The following is a 25791-nucleotide window of genomic DNA, read 5'->3' as shown; positions in this document are numbered from 1 at the left end:
ACATTGAAAACATATATAACTTACTGAAATTGTCGAAAATTAAAAACCCTGTAATCCACGATATTAAACAATCTGATAACACTGGCTCTGTAGGTGACAGATTGTATATTTTCAACCATAAAAAGGTAGTTTGTGCCTATTTAATGTGTTTAATATAGTTTATGATTTCCTGAACACTTATACTGCATAAATAAAATTTTGTCTACTATCAGCAAGTTGGGCATGAGCTTCTAGATTATATCGCCCAGTGGTAAAGTGGGACGTAATGAAAATATATATTAAGTATAATAAAATTATCAGTTATTTTATGTATATGTAACATTTTTATTTATTACAGAGAATCGTCACCGTTCCATTCTTACTTTCAAATCCTTTTTTCATCATTACTGCGATAGTAATGATGTGGCAATATTATGGATGGACTATTTTAGTAGGATTCTCCATCATATTTCTGTACATTCCTATACAACTTGCATTAAGTAAACTATATTCAAAACTGAGGTAATTATTATTTTTAATTTATATAATTTCAATTTAAGAAATAATAATATATATTTTTACAATGGGAAATATTTATATTTAAATCATAATATAATAATAATAGATTACAAGCAGCAATATTGGGAGATAAAAGATTAAACCTGTTGAACGAGATGATTGCTGATATGAGATTGATTAAAATGTACACCTGGGAATTGCCATATTCTGCATTAATTGAAAAAATCAGAATGTAAGTGTTATACAATAACACCTGTCTAAACTGTAATTTAAATAAAATGTTAACCTATGTATAAAGAAAAACGTCTTCCGAATGAAGTGCTTTTCTATGATGAAAAGAAACCCTTTTAAAACAGTAGTATTTTAAAGTGGAAATAATATCGAGTACCATGCGAGTTTGGTTTTCACAGTTCGTACTGAAGTTACACATATATTTTCTTAATAATTATTTAATACTTTTAATATTTTTACAATCTGTATTAATTAATTGTTTATATTTGCAGAAAAGAAATGAAAAAAATACGAATGTTTTTATATACCAGAGAGATGTCAGTAATGTTGTCATATCCCATCTCGAAATTGTTTACGTCTGTCACATATCTTGCATTTTTTTTAACTGGAGGACAATTAAATGCCCAAATTGTATTTGTCACCATGACTTTATCCTTTTTCATCTTCGTTAGTATTATAAATCAATTTTCTTCTGCAATAAATTTTATTGCGGAAGTTTTCGTATCCTTAAAGAGAATCCAGGTAATTAAAAGTTTCAAATAACGTACACAAAGAAAAGATAATTATCAACAAAATTATTATAAATATAAATATAAATGTAATTATTATATTTAGTTGAAATTTTATTATTGAATATCGATTTACAAATTATTTGAGAATGTTAATATTTAATAAAAAAATTAATATTATTGTAAATTCAGATGTAAATACAAAAACTCGTCTGAGACGATAAACTTCCTAAATTGGAAAAATATAATAGCCAGAACTTTACACTAAGCCAGAGACTTTTCTATTATGAAAAGAGAAAAGGCATTGGGTATTAAGAATGTAATATAACCTGAATAAAGTAGAAAATTAATACGGTATTTCACTTTTAAAAAACTTCTACACATCTCCTGATAAACTGTATTGTTACAAAGAGTTCAAATGTTATCATGATAATGAACACCATGTGACAAAGGACATACTGACGTAAGCTATGTGTGTGTGTATGTGTGTTTAGAAAGTGTTATCGCTTATCTAATTAACGTACGTGTACGTACAATTCATCTTTGAACTAAATTATCAACGAAGAATTAAAATGACTCGCTATTTCGTCGGAAAAAATGCCTAAGCGTAAGAGTAAAATTGGTCAGGTAACTTCTAGATCTAAAGGAATTAGAACAACCGAGACCCCCAGAAGGCTGTGAAGTCCGACTTCAGCAACATCGAGTAAGAATGGCTTTGTCAGGGGCTACAGAAACAGCATCACAATGTCAAGATCGACTTGAAGCTCTTTTCAATTGTTCAATCTCTACTTTTTCATAAAAAACCATTTCATCATTGATATAAACATCACCGAAACCCTATTCTTAGCAAATACACTCCCACAATTGCCGTAAGTAATCGGGCTATAGTGTGTCCCCAGTCGGCGCCGTATTAACCGTCGATGGTTATTTATTAGGCTTATATATACTGGAAGAGGAAAAAATCTTAAACCTTCTCCAGAAAAACCAACCACGAGAAAATATCCTTCTCAGTCTTACGGTTTTCTCGTGGTTGGTTTTATAAATACGTTTGAAAGTATGTTTAACTTTTACTTTTCTTTAAATACACTATACCACTTTGAATTCTAAATTTTTCAAATTTTAATTTAGNAAACCCTGCCCAGTACCAAGGGATTGTTTTATTGCTGTTTGACGTAAAGATATTTCTACAGCAGGGACATCTATCTTCTTTCGTTAAAAATTTCTCTTTGTAAACACTGAATTAAGAATTTGCATAAAATTGTTTTAAAATACCTGTTTTAGTATCAAGTTTATAAAAGCCATCCTCTGTTTTACTAAAAACCACAGCTAAAACTGAACGTGCATCACTTTTTGCTCTGTCTTTCTCGGGTACTTTAATTCTCACAGTGACACCTTCATCGACGTTTGGGTGCTTTGCATTAGAAACTGCTAACATTTTCTTTGCTTGCTTTTCTAAACCTTTCTTGGCTTCATCACGCTGTATTTTCTGATCCATATTCTTTTTACAGGTAATTTGAGGAATAGAACAATTTTAGCAACTTTAACGGATCACCTTAGTTATTGTGCAGATTAGCTAGGTAATGTGCACATTAACGGATTTCGAGCTTTAGCGGTAACATATATACTGGAAGAAAAAAAAAAAAACCTTAAAACTTCTCTAGAAAAACCAACCACGAGAAAATATTCTTCTCAGTATTACGATTTTCTCGTGGTTGGTTTTAAAGTATTTTTAACTTTTACTTTTGTTTTAAATACACTATACAACTTTAAATTCTAAACTTTTCAAATCGTAATTTAGGATTATCTCGTCCTTGAAGAAACAGACAGCAATGCCTTGAAAATTGTAGAGGAAAGATCAAATTTAACCGAGTTTGGTATATGGATGAACAATGTCACTGCTGCATGGAGGAAAGTAAGATATATTTTAAATTTCACTTTATATTACTTATGAAATGATCGTGATATTCATTACAATTTCCATAAGTCATCTCATTTAAAAAAATACTTCTTATCATGAAACAACCAATGTGGTAATCGAAAGCTATGAAAAGTACACAATATAAAACATCCATTCTTAATACTTTTGCATTTAATACATAATACTAAACACCCGGTCAGTAAGACCTTCGTGTTTTTAAAAAGCTATATGTATCTATAAAGAAACAGTGACAAACTGAACAGTAACACATGCTTAGTGTAGGCAAGTAGTTTATAATAAGGTATTTGGGGGCAAGATATACTTGGAAAAAGTCCTACTAAACTGTAGCCTAACATAACTACTGCATAGTTTATCAATTTTGTTGTTTAAACTATATCATAATTTCACATTACTAATACAATTTTACCGTATAAAAAGGGAACCGAACCAACTTTGAATGACATAACTATGAATGTGCAGCCAGGAGAATTATTAACTGTTACAGGTCCTGTTGGATCAGGAAAGGTAAATATCTTCTTTCTTTCTTTACTCATTGTCGAATGTTTAATTCTATTTCTTTTGTACACAAAAATGGCAGACTATTTTATGAGATGTATAAGAAATACATTCATTGATTGTAACGAAAATATTCCGGGCATGTACAATTTAACTTCTGATATGATTTAATTATTATATACTCGTATATAAAAGTTTACTTTAGAAATAAAATGTAAAGCTAAATGACTTTAATCTTTAAGTTATTGTTATGTTTTAATGCTATATGTTCTGTCATTGTTTAGTATGTGTGCGACTTTTAATAAATACCGTTAGTATTTGAAATATTTGTTAGTATTGTGAATAATTTCGAAATATTTATTCACTTATCTCATTCATACAAAATATTTTATAATACTTATTTATTAATTTAATTAGACGTCTTTATTAATGTCCATATTGGGAGAGATTCCTATCACTTCTGGTAAAGTGACAGTGAAAGGAAAGATCTCTTATGNTCTATCTGTAAAACAAATGTCGCAACACTAAGAAAATTTAATTATTTCATGTTTATTTTTCAGGTTACGTGATAAAAGAATTTATAGTGAAAATATAAATAAACTGGAAAATATTACAAATAAGACAAGAATTCATAACAACAATGAAGACATAAATTTTTATCATAGTGAAGAATTCAACATATATGTTTACTTTGGATTAATATGTGTAGTATTTCTAACATCATCACTTTCTGGATCATTAGTGTATGAGATGTTTACATCTGCATCTAGGACACTTCACAACAATATGTTCCGTTGTATTATTCGAACTCCAATATCATTTTTGGATAACAATCCCGTCGGTAGGTAAAATATATATATTTTAAATTCATTATTGAGTTAAATGTATTTGGATAAAACTTGAAGAGACATTTTCCTAAAAAAGTGAAGAAACTTAATACAATTTACACGGATTTCTTTTCTTAAATTTTGAGTAAAGGAGATTGAAATGAAGAAGTTTGATTCAGTTTATTCTTATAGATGCAATGGAATATAAATTAATCAATTTGCAGACACTAAACAATGCTCATTTTGGATAAACCAGAAGCAGCACACACATTATTTAAGATAAATTAACACAATTAAATGCCCAATATAATAAAGTATGAAAACAATAAATGAAATAAGGAAATACTTTATAGTAAGATAATTATTGTATTTACTCTGCATTAATTAGAAATGATGATGTCTCGTTGTTTAAAGTTCATTATGCAGCTGTTTGGCTTTCTTGCAAATAGTTCGCTCGAAGATAATTTCATCAGTCAATTTCTTTTCATTTATTCACACTAAAACGACTTTTTTAATCTTAATAATATTTGATTTATTGGTTTTTTGCATACGAGTTTATAAAAACGGCGCCCACTATCGACTTTGGCAACACGATGCCAAAGCCGATGGTGGGTTCCAGATACATCCGATAGATCCACACATTTGTACAGATTTTATTCTTCGCGATAAGTTTCTTTTTCACACCAATCAATCATACTACAACCTTCCTTTTTGGCTTCGTTGCATTCACTCTTTTCTTGGATGCCATTGTTAATAACTACTTATTATATATTTATGTAAAAACCATCACCTCAAAAATAAAGAGAACCCCAGAATTGTAACGCAAGAGATTCTTTCCCAGCGAAAGCGAGACGATTTGGGTGCACAACAGATAGCATTAAGGCAGCGAGTTCATTTATCGATACTTCCATAATACGAACTTTGAAACGTAATTCGACCTCCAGGTCTAATTCCTCTCCAATTTACAGTTCAAACTCTGTATTGTTTCGTATTAGAGTCGTTCGAAATACCAGTTTAGAGGATATTTAACCTAATTCATATTTTACCTTTTGTATTTTCTAGGAAAAATCTTAAATCGGTTTTCCAAGGATGTTAGTAACATGGACGATACATTACCTTTAAACTTTTGCATTTTAATAAGAGTAAGTTTATTTTAATTTGAAATATTTAAACTTTTCTAAAATAAATTATTAAAACTAATGGACATATAAGAGGGATTTCCATTTACTGAGATACAATTGTGAATTAGATATAAACTGATTTACAGAGAAGTATAACATACTACAAGTATAACACAGACTCTAAACTACTTGAGTAGAGTAATTGAGATGTGTCAGTTTTCATTTCTCAGACTGATTTTATTAATTTCTGTACATATAGTGAAAATCTAATTATAAAATAAAATTATTTCTTTTTAGTAATAAATTGTTATAAAGTATATAGGTAATACTTACACTAACATATTGCTTTCAATATTAGACATTGATTGACATAGTGATTTTGACAATTACTGAATAGTTAATTGCAATTACTTATTTTAAATAACCAGCCCACGAGACTAGTAATGCTGTTGCTTTTTGCTGGTTACTGATTGATCCACAGTTATTGCTATTCTCATATAGTTTACATTTATTCAAAAATGTATGTAAATATTGTCAGATGCAAGTAAATGTCTTTACTCTGTAGCTGAAATTATAGATTTTCCTAGCTGGGATGGAAGATCCAACTTAAAGGAGGGATTACTGTAATAAGTTACAGTTGCCCTTCGGTAAGAGAAGATAGACATATCATTGTGGAAATAAAAAAACGAATGAGAAAAACGATACAATGATTTATTTCAAATAATTCTAAAAGAAAATAGTTTTATTTATGCAGATGACATCTGCAATTTAAGAAAATTAAAAGCCTACATTTTACGGTACCACTCATATCATTTTAAGCGCAATAAACAGTAAATTCATAATGACGATGATGAAATAGGTGGTAATTCTGTTCAATAAAAATTGTTTGGAGGCTAAACTTAAAAAAAAAAAAACATGTTAGAATATTGTTTCAGATTATGAATAACTCATTGAATTATTGATATAATTTTTCAAATTATTTCCCACAGGAAGCTGAAAATAACGAAATGCCACATGATGAGGGAGTTGGCACAATAGGAATTTCAATTTATAAAGAATATCTGAATTCCGGCACTGGTTTCCTTTTCAAGATTATTGTATTAGTGACATTTATTATATCACAATCAATTGCAAGTGCAAGCGACTATTGGCTAATAAAATGGTAGTACATTATGATAACTATTGTAACTTTTTATGTGTGAAAACGTTTTTAAAATAAAACATTTGAGGAAAACATTACATTCTCTAAATTGCATTTATTCTATCATAATAAAATATTATGAGTTTACTATCGATAAACATATATTATGACTTGAAATGTAGTTTTTATTTTCCATCTCTATCTGTAAAACAAATATCGCAACACTAAGAAAATTTAATTATTTCATGTTTATTTTTCAGGTTACGTGATAAAAGAATTTATAGTGAAAATATAAATAAACTGGAAAATATTACAAATAAGACAAGAATTCATAACAACAATGAAGACATAAATTTTTATCATAGTGAAGAATTCAACATATATGTTTACTTTGGATTAATATGTGTAGTATTTCTAACATCATCACTTTCTGGATCATTAGTGTATGAGATGTTTACATCTGCATCTAGGACACTTCACAACAATATGTTCCGTTGTATTATTCGAACTCCAATATCATTTTTGGATAACAATCCCGTCGGTAGGTAAAATATATATATTTTAAATTCATTATTGAGTTAAATGTATTTGGATAAAACTTGAAGAGACATTTTCCTAAAAAAGTGAAGAAACTTAATACAATTTACACGGATTTCTTTTCTTAAATTTTGAGTAAAGGAGATTGAAATGAAGAAGTTTGATTCAGTTTATTCTTCTAGATGCAATGGAATATAAATTAATCAATTTGCAGACACTAAACAATGCTCATTTTGGATAAACCAGAAGCAGCACACACATTATTTAAGATAAATTAACACAATTAAATGCCCAATATAATAAAGTATGAAAACAATAAATGAAATAAGGAAATACTTTATAGTAAGATAATTATTGTATTTACTCTGCATTAATTAGAAATGATGATGTCTCGTTGTTTAAAGTTCATTATGCAGCTGTTTGGCTTTCTTGCAAATAGTTCGCTCGAAGATAATTTCATCAGTCAATTTCTTTTCATTTATTCACACTAAAACGACTTTTTTAATCTTAATAATATTTGATTTATTGGTTTTTTGCATACGAGTTTATAAAAACGGCGCCCACTATCGACTTTGGCAACACGATGCCAAAGCCGATGGTGGGTTCCAGATACATCCGATAGATCCACACATTTGTACAGATTTTATTCTTCGCGATAAGTTTCTTTTTCACACCAATCAATCATACTACAACCTTCCTTTTTGGCTTCGTTGCATTCACTCTTTTCTTGGATGCCATTGTTAATAACTACTTATTATATATTTATGTAAAAACCATCACCTCAAAAATAAAGAGAACCCCAGAATTGTAACGCAAGAGATTCTTTCCCAGCGAAAGCGAGACGATTTGGGTGCACAACAGATAGCATTAAGGCAGCGAGTTCATTTATCGATACTTCCATAATACGAACTTTGAAACGTAATTCGACCTCCAGGTCTAATTCCTCTCCAATTTACAGTTCAAACTCTGTATTGTTTCGTATTAGAGTCGTTCGAAATACCAGTTTAGAGGATATTTAACCTAATTCATATTTTACCTTTTGTATTTTCTAGGAAAAATCTTAAATCGGTTTTCCAAGGATGTTAGTAACATGGACGATACATTACCTTTAAACTTTTGCATTTTAATAAGAGTAAGTTTATTTTAATTTGAAATATTTAAACTTTTCTAAAATAAATTATTAAAACTAATGGACATATAAGAGGGATTTCCATTTACTGAGATACAATTGTGAATTAGATATAAACTGATTTACAGAGAAGTATAACATACTACAAGTATAACACAGACTCTAAACTACTTGTCAATGTAATCACCACTAATTCTAAGATGGTGGTTTATCCCAGCGATATACAAGAGTTTTTATATTCTATTAAAAAAAAGCGCTCGAAATTTATAAAGTCATGTTCCTGTCTTCTTGAACGTCATCACCTTATTAATTTTTATTTTACAGGAAAGATATCGACCGTACACGAAGTGTTTAGCCGGCAGAAAAGAGGGTAAGGGAGAGGGGAGGGAATGAAGGAGGGAGAAAAGATAGACAGTACAGAAAGGTAGGATTTCTCTGAACGGCATACATAAGGCTACAGTACTCTATGTTTGATGTTGGTGTGCAGTATTTTGGCTGCAAGGCCGTAGTCTCCCGAAGAGTCTAAAAGAAAACCTGAATGTAGCGAACACCAATAATTCAGTGCCACCACGAATAGCTAAGTGCAGAAGTTAGTGCCATGTGGCTGTTAGTAGGAATACTTAATACTAATAAAGCTGAACGCGATCGCGAATATTAATACTACATAACAGCTAGACAGACAGCGCGTAAAGCAAATGAACACAATGACAAACTGGTCGAGACGAACGGACTGGCAGAAACAAACGATCAAGACCCCAAATTTTTATTTTATTTTATTTAAACATTAATTTAAATTACTAACTAAACTAACCTATCATAACCTAGGACGAACCTAATCAGACGACTAAAGCAAACAAACACTAATCTAATTTAACCTAACCTATCATAACCTAACCAGAAACCAAGCTAAGAGTCCCTAATTTAACTTACACCTAGGAATAACGGAATTTAGACTGAAAAAAGACAGAAAATAAGAATTATAATACAAAATTGAAAGACAGCTATATACCGACAGTTGAAACAAAGCAAGGAAAAGCTGATTGCCTTCCGTGCCTCGGAGTGAGTGCTCTCAAAAGCCCCACTAAGGGCTTTGAATGCGAGTAGATGATTTAACATTGTACGCGTGTGAATGAGTTGGTGCAGATTTTGCAATTGTCTGGTTCAAGGTGTGCCATCTTGCATTGCCATGCAACAATTTCGTTACATTTATCAACCTAAGTGTTGGTTAATTTATGATTTACGTCAGTGCGCTCTTTATTATTCGAATGCAAATTTCAAATGACAGCTTACAGATGGCATAATTATTTAACACGATTATATCGATCGTGTGAAATATAATGCAGCTGTCAACAGCCTACTGTATCCAAGACAGCATCATTTGTCACTTATGCAATTCAAAGTACCATCTACACTATTTGTATGTTTGAATGAGATTAGTGCTAAGTAAAAATTCTACTTAACAAATGTAATGTAGTACAAGTCATCCATACGCTGGTGTGTTTGAAAATGGCTTAAATTTCTCTCTTGGAGATATTTTCACTGACATGCAGGTGGCTGAGCAAAGATTTCAAGCTAAACCAGCTAGGGGACCTGGGAGGAAATATGTATAAGTCAAAAATCCCCAGCAATTTTTAAAATAATATTGATTATAAATGGATTGACAGTGTCTATAGGAGAAAATATAAAAAAAAACAGTCTTGAAGATTTGACTTTGTTAAAATTAAAATATTTCTTGTGATCATAAAAGAAACCTATAGTATGCACTGCACCAAGATAGTTTTCTTAACATAATTGTAAAATTTATGAGTACATTGTAAATTAAATCGAAGTTTTTTAACGTAGATTATTCATAATAATCAAGTTATAAATCTAATATCCGTTTCTGGTGTGGCATCCCACAGAAATACAACTTTTTCAAAAGGCAAAACCCAAGATTTTTACATTTATGAACTCAGGGGACCTTGAAACACTGAGAAATGTAAAAAAATTGAGGGGTTTTGAGTTTTTGTGGATGCTGATGCGTGTGTAGGAGTGTGTTGGGTGCATGGTTTTTTCAACTCATTTGAAGCTTAATAACTCCTGTGCTTTTTGTCAAAAATTTCTGAAATTCTTGCAGGGAGTTTGGTTTATTTGGGGATTAATGCCAGTAAATTTTGATTGTTATGGTTAGAGAGGTGGTAAGATATAAAGATGGTCATATATAATGGAAGAGTAAAAAAATCGTAGTTTGAAAAATAAATGCATTAACTTAACTGAAGTAAATTGACATTAATATAGTCATTAAGAATAAGCAATGATAATAAGGAATAGAATTTCTGTATTCTATAGTTAGTCTAAATTAACATCTTATTGAATTCTGTTCGTTACGTGCAAGGGTTGCAAGTAGGTGCCTTTGTAATTTTCCTTATTTGTTTGACTTGACGTTCAAACAAATATCTGAGATGTCGACATCATTCTGCTTTAAAATTTTTCATATATTGGAAAACACATGTATTGCATTATTTACAACTGGTAAAGTTACAAAACTCGTTAAAAGTTTTGAAAATTTAATGTCAGAAAACGAGACCCCACTGACACTGCGGGTTACTGATAGAGATATCATAAATTTAATAATTTAATAAAATGGCAAGGTTATTTTAATTTTTTCCTTCACTATTTAATTTCATTAAAATTAGACTTTATTAATTATGCATTATGTTATAACGTTTTTTTATTTCTTTTGTTATTAATCATTGCGAAAAATGTGCAGAATATTTGAAATAATTTTATAATATTGCACATTTAACATCTCGTAATATATTTTATTCAAATTCCGAAGAAATTATCACTTTTCTATCTAATGTCACATTATTTAGTTATAAGTAACAATAAGTAAGCGAATTTACAGCATACCAAATGATAAATATGTTCTGACTTATTAGCCACTTACAGTATATTTTTGTTTTAGGGATGCTTTCTTTTTGCTGGCATATTTGTTGTTCAAGCAATTCTTTCTCCTTATCTACTGATATTAACAATTCTGCTTTTGATAGTGTTTTACGTTTTACAAACAATCTTTAGCCGAGTGTTACAAAGCATAAAGCATTTGGAAGGAAAATGTAAGTACAGTAATTTAAATATAAATTATACGTATCATTTCTAAATTTGTATCTTTGTTATTTTTCAATGTATATTTTATATAAAAATTATTTTATTGGTGCTTTTTCGACTATAAAATGTACATAATTATTACATTTTAAAAAGTTTTATTTAAATAATTGTATTATTCATATAATTTTCTTTTTCACAGCAAGAAGTCCAGTATTTTCGCATCTAAGTGTTTCTCTTTACGGACTTGCGACAATTAGAGCATTTAAAGCTCAAGATAAATTTACATCCACCTTTCATAAGTATCAAGATAAGCACACTGCAACATGGTTCACTTACGTAGCCTTATATCGATGGCTTAATGTATACGGTTACTTCGTTTGTTTCACAAATGTAATTGTTATCGTCGTTATTTTTATTGTCTCAATTAATGAAGGTAGGTTAATATATTTAATTGTCTATATTGCAGAAAATATGTAATTTTCAATTTATATTTTCAATTTTAGATCATATAGGAAGCCAAATTGGACTTCTTATAAACTATGGAGTATTAATACTAATTTACTTCCAACTCCTTATGAAGAATTCATCTGAAGTAGAATTTCAGGTATTTTCTACGCAATTAAACCGATAGTTAATTTAAGGATGAAACAAATAGATGAAACTTTATTTCCCTTTCAAAAGTATATTTTTCACAAAAAATAAACTTTTAAAACGGACAGGTTCTTATCGAAATTCACAATTTTTTTTTCGCTTATATTCAGTATAATTTTAAACAGAATAAAGCCCCATAAAGAAATGCGGCTTCTTTATTCAGGTTTTTCATATATTATTTACTTAAATAGTGTTTAGTAAGATTAATTAAAAGTAACGTTCAAAATGGTTCTAATGATACAATTATTGAAAATACAACAGAAAATAAAATCAAAAATATTTTTGTAATTCCATAAAATCAAGAATGGGAAAATAGTCAGAATCAAAATAATATTATTTTAATTTATTTTGATATTTCGAATCAACCAGCATACAATTATCTTCATAATCTGAATGATGAATTCTTATAACAGTTGACACAATAATCTGCTAAACCATATAGATTTTATTTCAATTTAATTGAAAAAATAAGAAAATATAAATATTTATTATAACAAGACTTTTAACACTATCAAAGCATTAAGATAAGTAAATGGTTTGGTATCCTTTTGGGTATTATTATGATGAATAAATAACAGTTCTTCTGGTCCACCAGTTAATGGTTGCAACTTGACATTGATGAAAACTATCGTATGCAAAATGAAATCTTAAAATAATATATACAATCAATGAAAATGATGGTACAAGTAAAGAACAGACAATAGATTAAATGAAGATTTTAAAATGTTACATTCTGATTATTAATGATTAACACAAACATTTTAACACTTTACCTAAAGAAAATGCAAATAAACTAAAAAGAAGACCTCGTTAATGAAAACGCTGATTTATAAATGTGTATTAACAATTTAAATGTAGGCGTTAATTTTGTTATAGAAAGAAATGGAAAACACTCAGTGAATAGCAAATTTTTGGAAATACTCAATACTGTTTTCAATGCAAAAAACAAAAAAAAAAAAACTTACGTAATGAAGATGAACGTACAGAAGACAAGAGTATTGTGTATAGAGAATAACTGTTTTAACTACACGGGATTGTGTTTTGATGCGAAAATTGGAAAAGATAATAGACGTACCAGAACGTATATCTAACTTTGAGGCTGCTAGTAAACTTTTTCATAATTATGCTTTTGTCATAGCGAAGTTGAAACAAAAGGGAAAAATATGGTTTCCAGAACTCAAAATGGTTTGTATGTATCTCCAGTTCTTTTACTATAAAATGGTTTTTACGATTTTCATAACAAAAGGATAACATATACAGATGCAGTTACAAAATCGTATATCATATATAAACTTCATAAAAATCCGAGACACATATTTTAAAATATCTAACAACCAGGCCCGCCGTAAGCGGGCCTGCATGGCGTACACTCCACACGGGTGGCACGTCCAGGGGGGCCGAAAATCGAGCGATCGGTCACGTAATATTCAAAGTCATTGTCCCAATACCTACACTACTTATAGCATAAGAAATGTCTTCGCAAGGAGAAAAAATCCGACCGGAGCGCAATTACTATATTTTTATTTAGCCGATATTATAGCATTAACAGCGCCTCTATTGGCATTTATCAAAATTAGGATGCAATGCGAAACGTCTGTCTGCAGGTTGAGCTATCCGGCGGCGCCCGAAAGCCAAGTACTTATAGTCGTGCTCTATGACAGAAGTTGACAGGACTGGCGAAATTAGGGAATCCCCACCGGGCTTCCTTCTCAATTTGTACTTGTACGCATTCGAACAGTTCTATCGAAAATCAAATTGCAATTATTTTGTTAGTAATTCTTCTGACATGGGTTTAAGTATAATTAATGATATTTTAATTTGGTTAGGATTTAAATCTGAAGCTTAAAGACGATTCAAGTAGTGAAACAGACATTGACGGTATTGATTTGTTTAATGAAATCAATACTTTAAAGTTGAATTTTCCAGAAAACCAGTCTAATGATCCTCAAACCTTATTACAATATCTTTTTACTAATGACTTAATTTCAACATTTCCGAACACAGCAATAGCACTAACAATATTACTTACTTTTTTGGAATTCTTATTCTGGTATTTTTGAAACTGTGTCAGTAATTTATTTCAATTCAAACACAAATTATTTATCGTATTCATACAGACACTTGGCAAATCACAGAATTAAATTTTATTCAGTTAATATGTGTTCTTTTTTTCTTACACGTTTCGGGCATTTCTTGCCCCTCTTCAGTCAACTAAAATAAAAGTTCACAAACGAACATATAAGGTTATTTTATATTAAAACCATACCTTTTTTGATGAGTTTAAACAATTTTAAAATTTTTTCCATACATTTAAAACCTTTATGATAAAAAAATAATTACAAAATTAGAACAACTAGGAGAAATTAATAGAAATGAAAAATGGTTTATATTAAATTAAGGAAATGATCGCACGCCAAAATTAAATACAGTATACAACTAAAACTCATAAGATAGGAAAGAAAGTTTAGCCAATAATAGACTTTAAGTACTCAACGCTATATAATTTGGAAAAATTTCTAAAGCAACAACTTAAGCAATACCAAAACTCCCAATTTGCAATTAGAAACTCAGATGAACTTCTAGAAGAACTAAATCAAATCAGTATAAAAGAAAACTTTAAGATAGCAAGTCTCGACATTATAGATATGTATCCGTCAATAACGTGGGATCTAATAGAAGATAAATTAAAGAATCTTAAAGTTAAAAATGAAATAATAAGTTTAATAGAATTTGCATACAGAAGTAAATATTTTGAAGCCGATGATGATTTTTACACACAGAAAAGTGGAATAAGCATGGGATCAGTAATAGGATCAAAATTAGCAGAATTAATAATGATAGATATAGATAAAAAAATTAGCAATATAAAAGGCATAAAATTTTATAAAAGATATGTGGATGATATTTTAATTATATACAATGAAACTGAAATAAAGATAGAAGAAATGAACAAACAAGTTAATAATATACAAGAAGCGATAAAATTCAAAATAGAAATAGAAGATGCAACCAGAAAAGAAATTAACTATTTGAACATTACGATAAGAAGATTAAAACAGAGCTTAGAATTTAGAACATTTAGAAAGCCAGGTTCGAGTCAGATAACAATAAGATATCAGTCAAACGTACCACTTCGTAAATATAATGTATTTAAAATGGAATATTCTAAAATAAAATAAAAAAAAAAAACAGAACAAGTCAAGAAATACACATATATGAAGATTTAGCTGAATTAAAAAAGAAATTTTTCCTGGCAGATTACCCACAAAGACTGTGAAAAAATGGGAACTTAAAATAAATAATCTTAAAAAGCCACAAGACAATAAAAAACAAACGATATAAAGTATATCGGGTTTCCATACATCAAAGGACTACACGAACAAATTGATAATGAAATAAGTAATATAAACTTCAAGTTAGCACCGTCATACCAAAAAATGTATACAAGGCTTAAACAGCTCAACACTGAGAAAAAACAACAACTACCAGCTGAAACTAAGAACGTAGTATATAAGATTCATTGTACTTGTAGAAATAATTATTATATAGGAGAAACTAAAAGAAAGTTAAAAACCAGATTAAAAGAACATATAGCAGATCTAAAATACAATAGATTAAATTCTGCTTTTCATGATCATTGCACCCTGGACGATTGTAAAATAGATAAAGTAGAAATACTCCACAAAGAAAAAGAAACATATAATAAAGATGAAGTTCAAAGAAAGCATAGAAATTATCAAAAGTAATAAATGTATAAATAAAAACCTAAGTATGAAAATAAACGAAAACTGGCTCAATATCTTATAATATTAGGAATATTTTTGAAGAAGATCTTTTATGTAAAAAATTTTTATGTGGAAAAGAAATTTAAAAAAAAAATTTTTAATGTTGCCACAAGGTGGCCTACTCGTCATGTGACTGTATAGTATACAGTGGGCAAGCTTAACTGGGGAGGAAAAGAAAGGGGGAGAAAAGGTCAGCAAAATACGTTTGTTCGAAAGACTAGTATGTAAATTTTAATTCTTAAATCGATTTAAACGTGATTTTAAGAGTATGGTAGAGATTTTAAAATTGTTTAAACTCAACAAAAAAGGTATGGTTTTAATATAACATAACCTTATATGTTCGTTTGTTTATACTGCTGTAATTTGTGAACTTTTATTTTAGTTGACTGAAGAGGGGCAAGAAATGCCCGAAACGTGTAAGAAAAATAAACACATATCAACTGAATAAAATTTAATTCTGTGATTTGCCAAGTGACTGTATGAATACGATAAATAATTTGTGTTTGAATTAAAATAAAATATTACTTACATTGCCAGTTTCAGTTGCATTTGGTGAAGGGTCCTTTTCAAAGTTAAAATTATAAAAAATCTATTTAAGATCAACAACGCACCAGCAAAGATTAAGTAATTTAGCTATATTTTCAATTGAACATGAAATCTTAGACTGCTTGGATACAAGAAAATTGATAGCAGATTCGCAAACATAAAGGCAAGAGAAGTTCGATTTCTATAGATAAATATTTATATGGTTTTACACTTAAGTAAACAAAAATAACTCAGTAATAATAAATAGATTTTCTTTGTAAAGTATTTCTTTTCTTTTTTCACACCCTTATGAGACAACACTAAAGAGCCTTTCTGGCAAGCTCAGCGTAGGTAATAGTAGTTAAACAGAGGGCGGCATAATCGGTATTGCACGCGGGCGTTCAAACTGCTAGCGGTGCCCCTGCTAACAACGAGACTTGTGTACCTTTCCTGGCCGTTATGAGTTCCTATTATAAAAAATTTATACATTAAGAAAAAAATACGAAAACTATATGTGGCGCCATCTGTTATCAGATTTTGTTATAAAAAGTTTATATTTTTAATTTAGTAATTAAAATGAAAAAAAGCTTAATTTTGAGGAAAGGGATGAGTTTTAAAAAGTGTAAATGATAATAATGAATAAAATCTTCACTAAGACTTGCCCTTTGGAAATACATGACATCCTATATACCCCCATCCTTTGACCCTTCACCACCAAAATTTAATATAATAAATTCCCCTTTTATACAAGCCACTATGCAAAATTTCGTTTCTTAACCTTCACTTCATTTTGACGTGAGATTTGCAAAAAAAAACAAAGATGCTCGAATTTGACACTATTCCTATACTTTCCCTTTTTATGCATACATAACGGCCATGAAAGTGAAACAAGAAATATGATATTGTTACTCCAATGACTTTCGTACATTGTTATTTGATAGAAAATCAATTTTTCAGATGAACTCGGTTGCACGCATACTGAACTACAGCAAGTTGAAATCAGAAGGATCGTATGAAAGTTCACCCGATAAACAACCACCCAGAGACTGGCCACAAAAAGGAGAAATTCATTTTGATAATGTTTCTTTACGATATTCCAACGATAAAAATACTGTTTTAAAGAACTTAACATTTCGTATTCATTCGGGAGAAAAGGTAAAATATGTGAAAAATGCAAACAAATAAAAGTAATTATTGTCTGAAATTTATTATTGCTTATTACTTTCAGATAGGAATTGTCGGAAGAACAGGAGCTGGGAAAAGTTCTATAATTGCTTCGTTATTTCGCATGACAGAGCCAACGGGAACAATCACCATCGATGGAATTGACACCAAAAGTATCGGGCTTCGAGATTTACGTAGTAAAATATCAATCATTCCTCAAGTATGTTAAAACTATTTCAGTAAAAATTTCTTGTAAATTATGTCAAATACATAACATAATGTTATATTTGAAGGCATGATGGCCAAGTTGTAAGTGTGGGTAGCTTGAGGTAGGACGAGGTCGTACCTCTTTTTGATAGGCAACAGTTGGGTGAGAACTGCCCACTGGTCAGTGGATGGCTTAGAAAATGTTTTTTCTATCCCGGAAAGTCGGGACTCTTTTGTCAGGTCGAGTGGAGGAAGTGAGAGGGGTCGTCGGTAAAGTGTGAGCGATACTCGAAATAAAGACGACCTTTAACAACAAAACAACATTTATTCAGACGATAACATAACTAACATAAATACATTGAGCTTATCTCGAGCGGACAGTGGAGGGAAACGCGCCGAGAGAGAGTGTACATTAATGGGTATCATACCTCTACGATTTCGGATCGGACAGTCGGACGTTTTCTAACCGGATCGGACAAGTTGTCTTGAGGAACGGACGGCGGCGATGAGGATCGGCACGGGGTTTCCCCGATCATGAACGGTGGTGATGGACCGTGTTCACGGACAGCGACGACGGACCTCCTTTTCTCGTCATCACCCCTCTTTTATACCTTTCGTCACGTTACTGGGTTTCACCAATCGCCGATTTTTAGGATAAGTTCCTCGTGAATCATTTTTCGGTTTCCCAAGAGATAGGAAACGGCTCCGTGGGAAGGAAATGTATATATCCTTTTTCGTAAAATTTCGAAAAATGAAGTTTTCATTGTTTAACTTTAATAAAGATATTTAATTTAATTGGAGCTCCTTTATTTAATTTTATTTTATTCGGTCCGACCCTCACATAAGGCTGTCGGCTTATTGTCATGGGGGATCCGCGATCGAATACAGATGTGTCGGTCGATATTTTTCATCACATAACCTCTCAATATTTGATGAACTCATAATGGAGTTGATGAAAAGGCCCTTTTAACATCAAACGATATCGAAAACAAAAATCTGTCGATGCCTATAGAGAAAAATTCTAATTTTTTTCAATGTCTTCAGGTATTATATTGTATCACTCTTGGTATATTTGGAATTAGTCAATTGCCTGTCACTGTGTTACTTTTGAAAATAATTGCAAAGATACAGACTATATATATTGGTTGTATTGTTTCTAATTCTATAGAATATAAATGATAGACTGTGCATAGTTGGTTTCACTGCAAGGTAAATAATTAATTAATAATTTGGTGATATTAATAAAGTGATGATGATATTTCCATAAACAGTAACCAATTTACTACTGTTGATAGTATGTTAGAATTTTAACTACATATAGTGGACAAAGTAATTTTTATTAATAGTTTTTGTTCTTATATCAAGTGATAAAGAGGAAATGCTTTTTTATTTTCATTATAGTGATTTTAGAAAATGGAAGGTTTTAGGGAGCAGATNAACAAATGTAAGTAATTATTGTCTGAAATTTATTATTGTTTATTACTTTCAGATAGGAATTGTCGGAAGAACAGGAGCTGGAAAAAGTTCTATAATTGCTTCGTTATTTCGCATGACAGAGCCAACGGGAACAATCACCATTGATGGAATTGACACCAAAAGTATCGGGCTTAGAGATTTACGTAGTAAAATATCAATCATTCCTCAAGTATGTTAAAACTATTTTAGTAAAAATTTCTTGTAAATTATGTCAAATACATAATTTAATGTTATATTTGAAGGCATGATGGCCAAGTTGTAAGGCTGTCGGCTTATTGTGATGGAGGATCCGCGATCGAATACAGATGTGTCGGTCCACATTTTCCATCACCTAACATCTCAATTGTGGGCTTTGATGAACTCATAATGGAGTTGATCAAAAGGCCCTTTTAACATCAAACGATATCGAAAACAAAAATCTGTCGATGCCTATAAAGAAAAATTCTAATTATTTTCAATGTTTTCAGGTATTATATTGTATCACTCTTTGTATATTTGGAAATAGTCAATTGCCTGTCACTGTGTTACTTTTGAATATAATTGCAATGATACAGACTATATATATTGTTTGTATTGTTTCTAATTCTATAGAATATAAATGATAGACTGTGCACAGTTGGTTTCACTGTAAGGTAAATGATTAATTAATAATTTGGTGATACTAATAACGTGATTATGATTTTCCATAAACAGTAACCAATTTACTACTGTTGATAGTATGTGAGGATTTTAACTACATATAGTGGAAAAAGAAAATTTTAATAATAGTTTTTGCTCTTATATCAAGTGATAGAGAGGAAATGCTTTTTTATTTTCATTATAGTAATTTTAGAAAATGGAAGGTTTTAAGGAGCAGATTAGCTTTTATTTATTACTCGAACATTTTATCAGTTCAGTGTTTTAAAACAAATCAAAGTTTGAACTTGGGAAATTTCTAATTTTCTAGTACATTGTTAAATTGATGAAAGTAATTATATTGCTACCACTTCTTTTGCTTCTGGTGAATGTTTTTACCGGCTTTTGGTATGAAATAAGAAGCCATATTTCCATTAGTTTTGAAATGAATTTACCTTGTTTTCCTGTTTTGAAACAGGAACGTAAATACTGATGATGTTTTTATGGCATCATGAGTAGTGTTAAAAGTCCCTTGTATATATGTAATATAACAATAGTATATTACATAAATTTATACAGATATAACCATGTATGTACACTTATGTGTGTGGGAGACGTGTTCAGGGAAGATGTCTAGCAATCAGTGGTAATGAGTGTGAATAAAAAAAATAAAAATGTTTTCTTAAGAACTTACTTTACCTGTTAATATATTGCCAAGTTTTATCATTATATTACTTCCACCTGACACCTAATAATTATGGCTCGACTACTAAATTATAATGTGGTTTATATTATCTATAGCCAGTATGTTATGTAAAAATAAGAGTGTAATATGATATTCTAAAAATGAAACCATTCATAATATAGCATTATCTTTCTCTCTAGTTAGTAATACTTCAGCGTTTTAGTAAAACCAAAATTTATCACCACATAAAACTTTATCCTATATTACCCTATAATTTTGATAAATGTAACAGAATATAACTTTATGTTAGGATGAAACAACTTATTGTTCTTTACTGGTGACACGTGATAATGGCATAAACCTCGTGTGTTATCAAAGAATAAAACCCTTTTTCTAAGATACAATTGCAGTGTCATGATATATGTTGTTAACTTGAAACTTGCTACTGAATAGCCAGTATTTTTTAAATTGAAATTTAACTATAAATACAAATTAACCCTATTCGTATATAGTTAAAACGTATATGAATTCACCCATATAATACTTTAAGAAAATTCCACTATTCAGATTGGCATTATTAGCATTACTTAGTCGTAAAACTCGTCATTTTCGGTAACTTAATTTGTGGGAATCTATTGTATTATAACTAAGTATAAAAATTTCAAAAGTATCTCACCAATGTCTATAGTATTATTTCAAAATTTACTCTTTCTACGTTAATGTCACGATGCATCACGCTAATTACGTGCGATGCCTGAGTACAGCGCATTCACAATTCCTGCAGATTTTTGCGCAACAGGGTTGCTCTTGTCTGTGAGATGCCAGCACTTTTTCTATGTTAAAAAGTTGCCCAGCAATGGCAAATGTATGTATTGCGTTCTTCATGAATATTAGAAAGATACTGATGTTTTATTTTTTCAAACTTTTACAAGAATCGACTTTCGAAACAATGGCGCATGACATCTGACTGGTGCCATGCAAACAATGGAGAGTTAAATACTTACGTTCGTTCTAACTCTATTGCATCAAATTTAATATATAAACCTATTGTAAAATACAAGTGTTTAATACAGCTTATGTGTATTTTTTAGGATCCAATGTTATTTACTGGGCCACTTCGAAGAAACATCGATCCTTTTAATGAATATCCAGAAGAAGTGTTGTGGAACGCATTAGAAGAGGTTAGAAATAAACAAATATTACAACTTTTCTAATTATCTTGTTTTTATTTTTTAAAAGTGTTTTAATTTTAGGTTCAATTAAAGCATGTTATTGCTAAATTACCTGGAGGGTTGGATACACATTTATCAGAAGGAGGAAGAAATTTCAGCGTAGGAGAAAGACAGTTAATTTGCCTTGCCAGAACCACTCTTCGTCGGAATAAAATTCTTGTTATGGACGAAGCAACATCGAATATAGATAAGAGGTTAGAATACATGATATTCAAAAATTACTAATTTCAAGCATAAATTATTTTCGTTTAACATTTGTGTTGTGTAGATAGTTGTTACAAGTTTTTCAAAATCTCTAACATATTTCTTCTAATTACATTAAATAAGTTAGAAACTAAACCCAATTAAATAATAATAATTTAATTCTTTTGTATATCTTACTCAACAATCTTTACATTCGGAATTTATGCAACGATCCTAAACACTTGTTTGAAGCTAAGTGTCAATACTTCTCAACCTTATCATACTCTAGTATTACCCATTTTGAACGTGGAAATTGGTATTGACGTACATTAGCATACACCAAGGCAGAATAAGTGAAAGTTTTGCTATTTATGATTACATGATTGATATTAAGTCATCACTAATTGTTTATATGTTTAAACTTTAATCTACCGTGCTAAGAATCTGGAATGGATACCGGACAAAGACCAGAAATATTTTATGCATGGTAAGTCCAGGATATATTTTGGCCCATTTATTACTGTTAGGTCATTGTGGATGTGGTCGAAGTTACGACCAGTTTGGAAAAGAAGCTTTCTTGGAGTCACAGGAAAAACGAACAAAATATTATTTGTCAATATTCAAATTTATAATCGATTTTATGTGTAATATAGAATATTAATGTAATATGTGATTGATAAATGTTGCATTATGTTCTACTGTGTGAAGATAAACTGTTCAATACGCTTCTTCCAATTGAAGTTTTGATTGTCTGTGGTTGGTGTACGTGACTTGTTAACAATGGAGTAAATTGTCGTTTTCGTATCTACTTCGTACTTGATTGTGATGTTATTTTTCTGGTTATTATGTGCAGTACCACAAAATGTTTGTTATTTGTGTAACATTAGCTTGGTGACTTGNTCGTCAATTTCTCTCTTCTTGTAAAGTTGTAATTATTTTAATTATTTTTATTTCCAAACTGATTTTAACCAGTTTTATAGTAAGAAAACATTCCAATAGACAATATGCAAAGTTTTTTTTTCAGTTTACAGCAGTATTTATTACACAAAATTTAAGTAAAGCTTAACATGCCGATCTTGCCCCGGTCTCCCCTAAACAATAATAATTTAATTTTTTTGCATATTTTACTGAATAATTTTCACATTCAGCATTTATGCAACGATCTTAAACACTTGTTTGAAGCTAAGTGTCAATACTTGTCAACCGTATCATAATCTAGTATTTCCCATTCTGAACGTGGAAATTGGTATTGACGTACCTTAGCATATACCAAGGCAGAATAAGTGCTATTTATGATTACATGATTGATATTAAGACATCACTAATTATTTATGTGTTTAATCTACCGCTCTAAGAATCTGGAATGGATACCGGACAAATCGCCAGAAATATTTTATGCATGGTAAGTCCAGGATATATTTTGGCCCATTTCTTATTGTTAGGTCATTGTGGATGTGGTCGAAGTTACGACGAGTTTGGAAAAGAAGCTTTCTTGGAGTCGCAGGAAAAACGAACAAAATATTATTTGTCAATATTCAAATTTATAATCGATTTTATGTGTAATATAGAATATTAATGTAATATGTGATTGATAAATGTTGCATTATGTTCTACTGTGTGAAGATAAACTGTTGAATACTCTTCTTCCAATTGAAGTTTTGATTGTCTGCGGTTGGGATACGTGACTTGCAGGATAAGTAATTTCCGTTCTGATACGAGTGAGATAATGCCGAAATATATTATGAAAATACAAGTTACATACCGTTATTTGTTTATGGAATTTTTTCAGTGACGTACTTAACAAATTGACATTCGTATGTACAGTACGTTTGCATCAGAGTATCCACACAATGAAATTATTGATATTAAATACTTAGCATTCATTTTACTGAAGCGATGAAATATTCAATTAATTCTTAAATGAAATGAATAATTCTGATTACAATTTCTAAAACTAAGTTAAAATAATTTATATCTACATTTTTCTGTATTTTAAACTCCTTAAATTGATATTACGAAGTGTTGTTTCTTATACATGAGTACATAATTAATCGCAAATTTCCTATCTTCTGCAGATGGTATATAATATAAATGAATAGTACTATTTTTCGTTCCTCACTTCCATAAGTACAACACATACCTAAAGATAGGATAAAATATTTCCATAAGTTCTTAACAATATAAACTGTAGTAGCTGAGGTGGTTTCATGCTATACCAACAAGCTTGAATTTGTGAATTTGAATGGGTTGTTTAAAAAGAAGCACGTGTTTTTTTTATTAAATCGAAAGTGTTCATTGGAGACTATTCTTTGGCAAATCTCCCACATGTTAAATTCTATTAATTCAATCCAATTCAACCAATTTTATTTGCTGGGTGTGAAACTTTATATGAAGAAAATCTCTAATAACAAGTCCACATTATGCAAATGATAGACGGTTGGCCTTTGCCTCATACGTTTTTAGTAGTGAGATTTTGAAATACGTATTTTTATTCGTATTTTATGTTTTGAACTGACATAAATATTCAGATTAATGAAGTACTTTCTTAATTTTATGTCCAGCACCGATTCTCGTATACAGAAAATTCTTCGAGAGAAATTCAAATCTTGTACAGTATTGACAATCGCCCACAGATTACACACAATTATCGATTCGGATAGAGTTCTGGTAAGATTCTTATTTTTAATAGAATAATAAAAATATGTGTTTTTTAATTACACATTTCAAATTTTAGGTTATGGATACAGGAAGACTGCAAGAATTTGATTCGCCATATGCATTACTGAAGAATGTAAATGGTACTTTTTATAATTTGATAAAGAAAACAGGAAAAACTTCAATGAATGAGTTATACAAAATCGCCAAAGATAAATATTACGCTAAAGAAAGTATCGAAAGTACAAGATGTTAAAATAATAAATCGTCTTCGATAATGATTTTTGTAGATTTCGTGTTATGATTTTTACCATAATACAAGATGTACTGAAAATTTTTATTCACAATTATTTTAGAATATTCTCTTCAAGTGTTATTTTCTTATAGGATGTAAGAGTTTGAATTGTTAAAATGTATATATTTGATACTATTCGTGAGTTAGGCCCTATACATGTGTGGGTAGCCTGAGGTAAGACGAAGTTGTACCTCTTTTTGATAGACAACAGTTTGGTGAGAACTGCCCACTGGTCAATGGATGGCTTGTTTATGGGTTTTTCTATCCCGGAAAGTCGGGATTCTTTTCTCAGGTCGATTGGAGGATGTGAGAGGGGTCGTCGGTAAGACGTTGGCGATACTCGAATTAAAGACACCAATTAACAACAAAACAAGGATTTATTTATAAGATAACATAACTAACATATATACATTGAGCTTATCTCGAGCGGAACCGACACGCGGAAGTGGAGGAAAACGCGTAGAGAGAGAGTTTACATTAATGGGTATCATACCTCTACGAGGAGGGAATCGAACGATCGGACGTTTTCTAACCGAATCGGACAAGTTGTCTCGAGGAACGGACTGCGGCACGGGTTTTCGGCGATCATGAACGGTGATGACGGACCGTGTTCACGGACGGCGACGACGGACCCCCTTTTCTCGTCGTCACCCCTCTTTTATACCTTTCGTCACGTTACTGGGTTTCGCCAATTGCCGATTTTTAAAATAAGTTCCTTATGAATCATTTTTCGGGTTCCTGAGAGATAGGAAACGACTCCGTGGGAAGGAAATGTGTATATCCTTTTTCGTAATATTTCGA

General features: G+C 30.4%; 1 pseudogene; it reads left to right on the top strand.

Annotated features, from left to right (window-relative positions):
* The first annotated feature begins 363 nt into the window (after positions 1–363).
* LOC111640909 lies at positions 364–25791 on the top strand (annotated as a pseudogene).

This window comes from Centruroides sculpturatus, unplaced genomic scaffold (assembly GCF_000671375.1).
Source record: "Centruroides sculpturatus isolate CEXI.00-Female unplaced genomic scaffold, Cexi_2.0 scaffold1225, whole genome shotgun sequence".
In the NCBI taxonomy this organism is placed as follows: domain Eukaryota; kingdom Metazoa; phylum Arthropoda; class Arachnida; order Scorpiones; family Buthidae; genus Centruroides; species Centruroides sculpturatus.
This window is presented reverse-complemented; position numbering and strand designations above follow the sequence as displayed.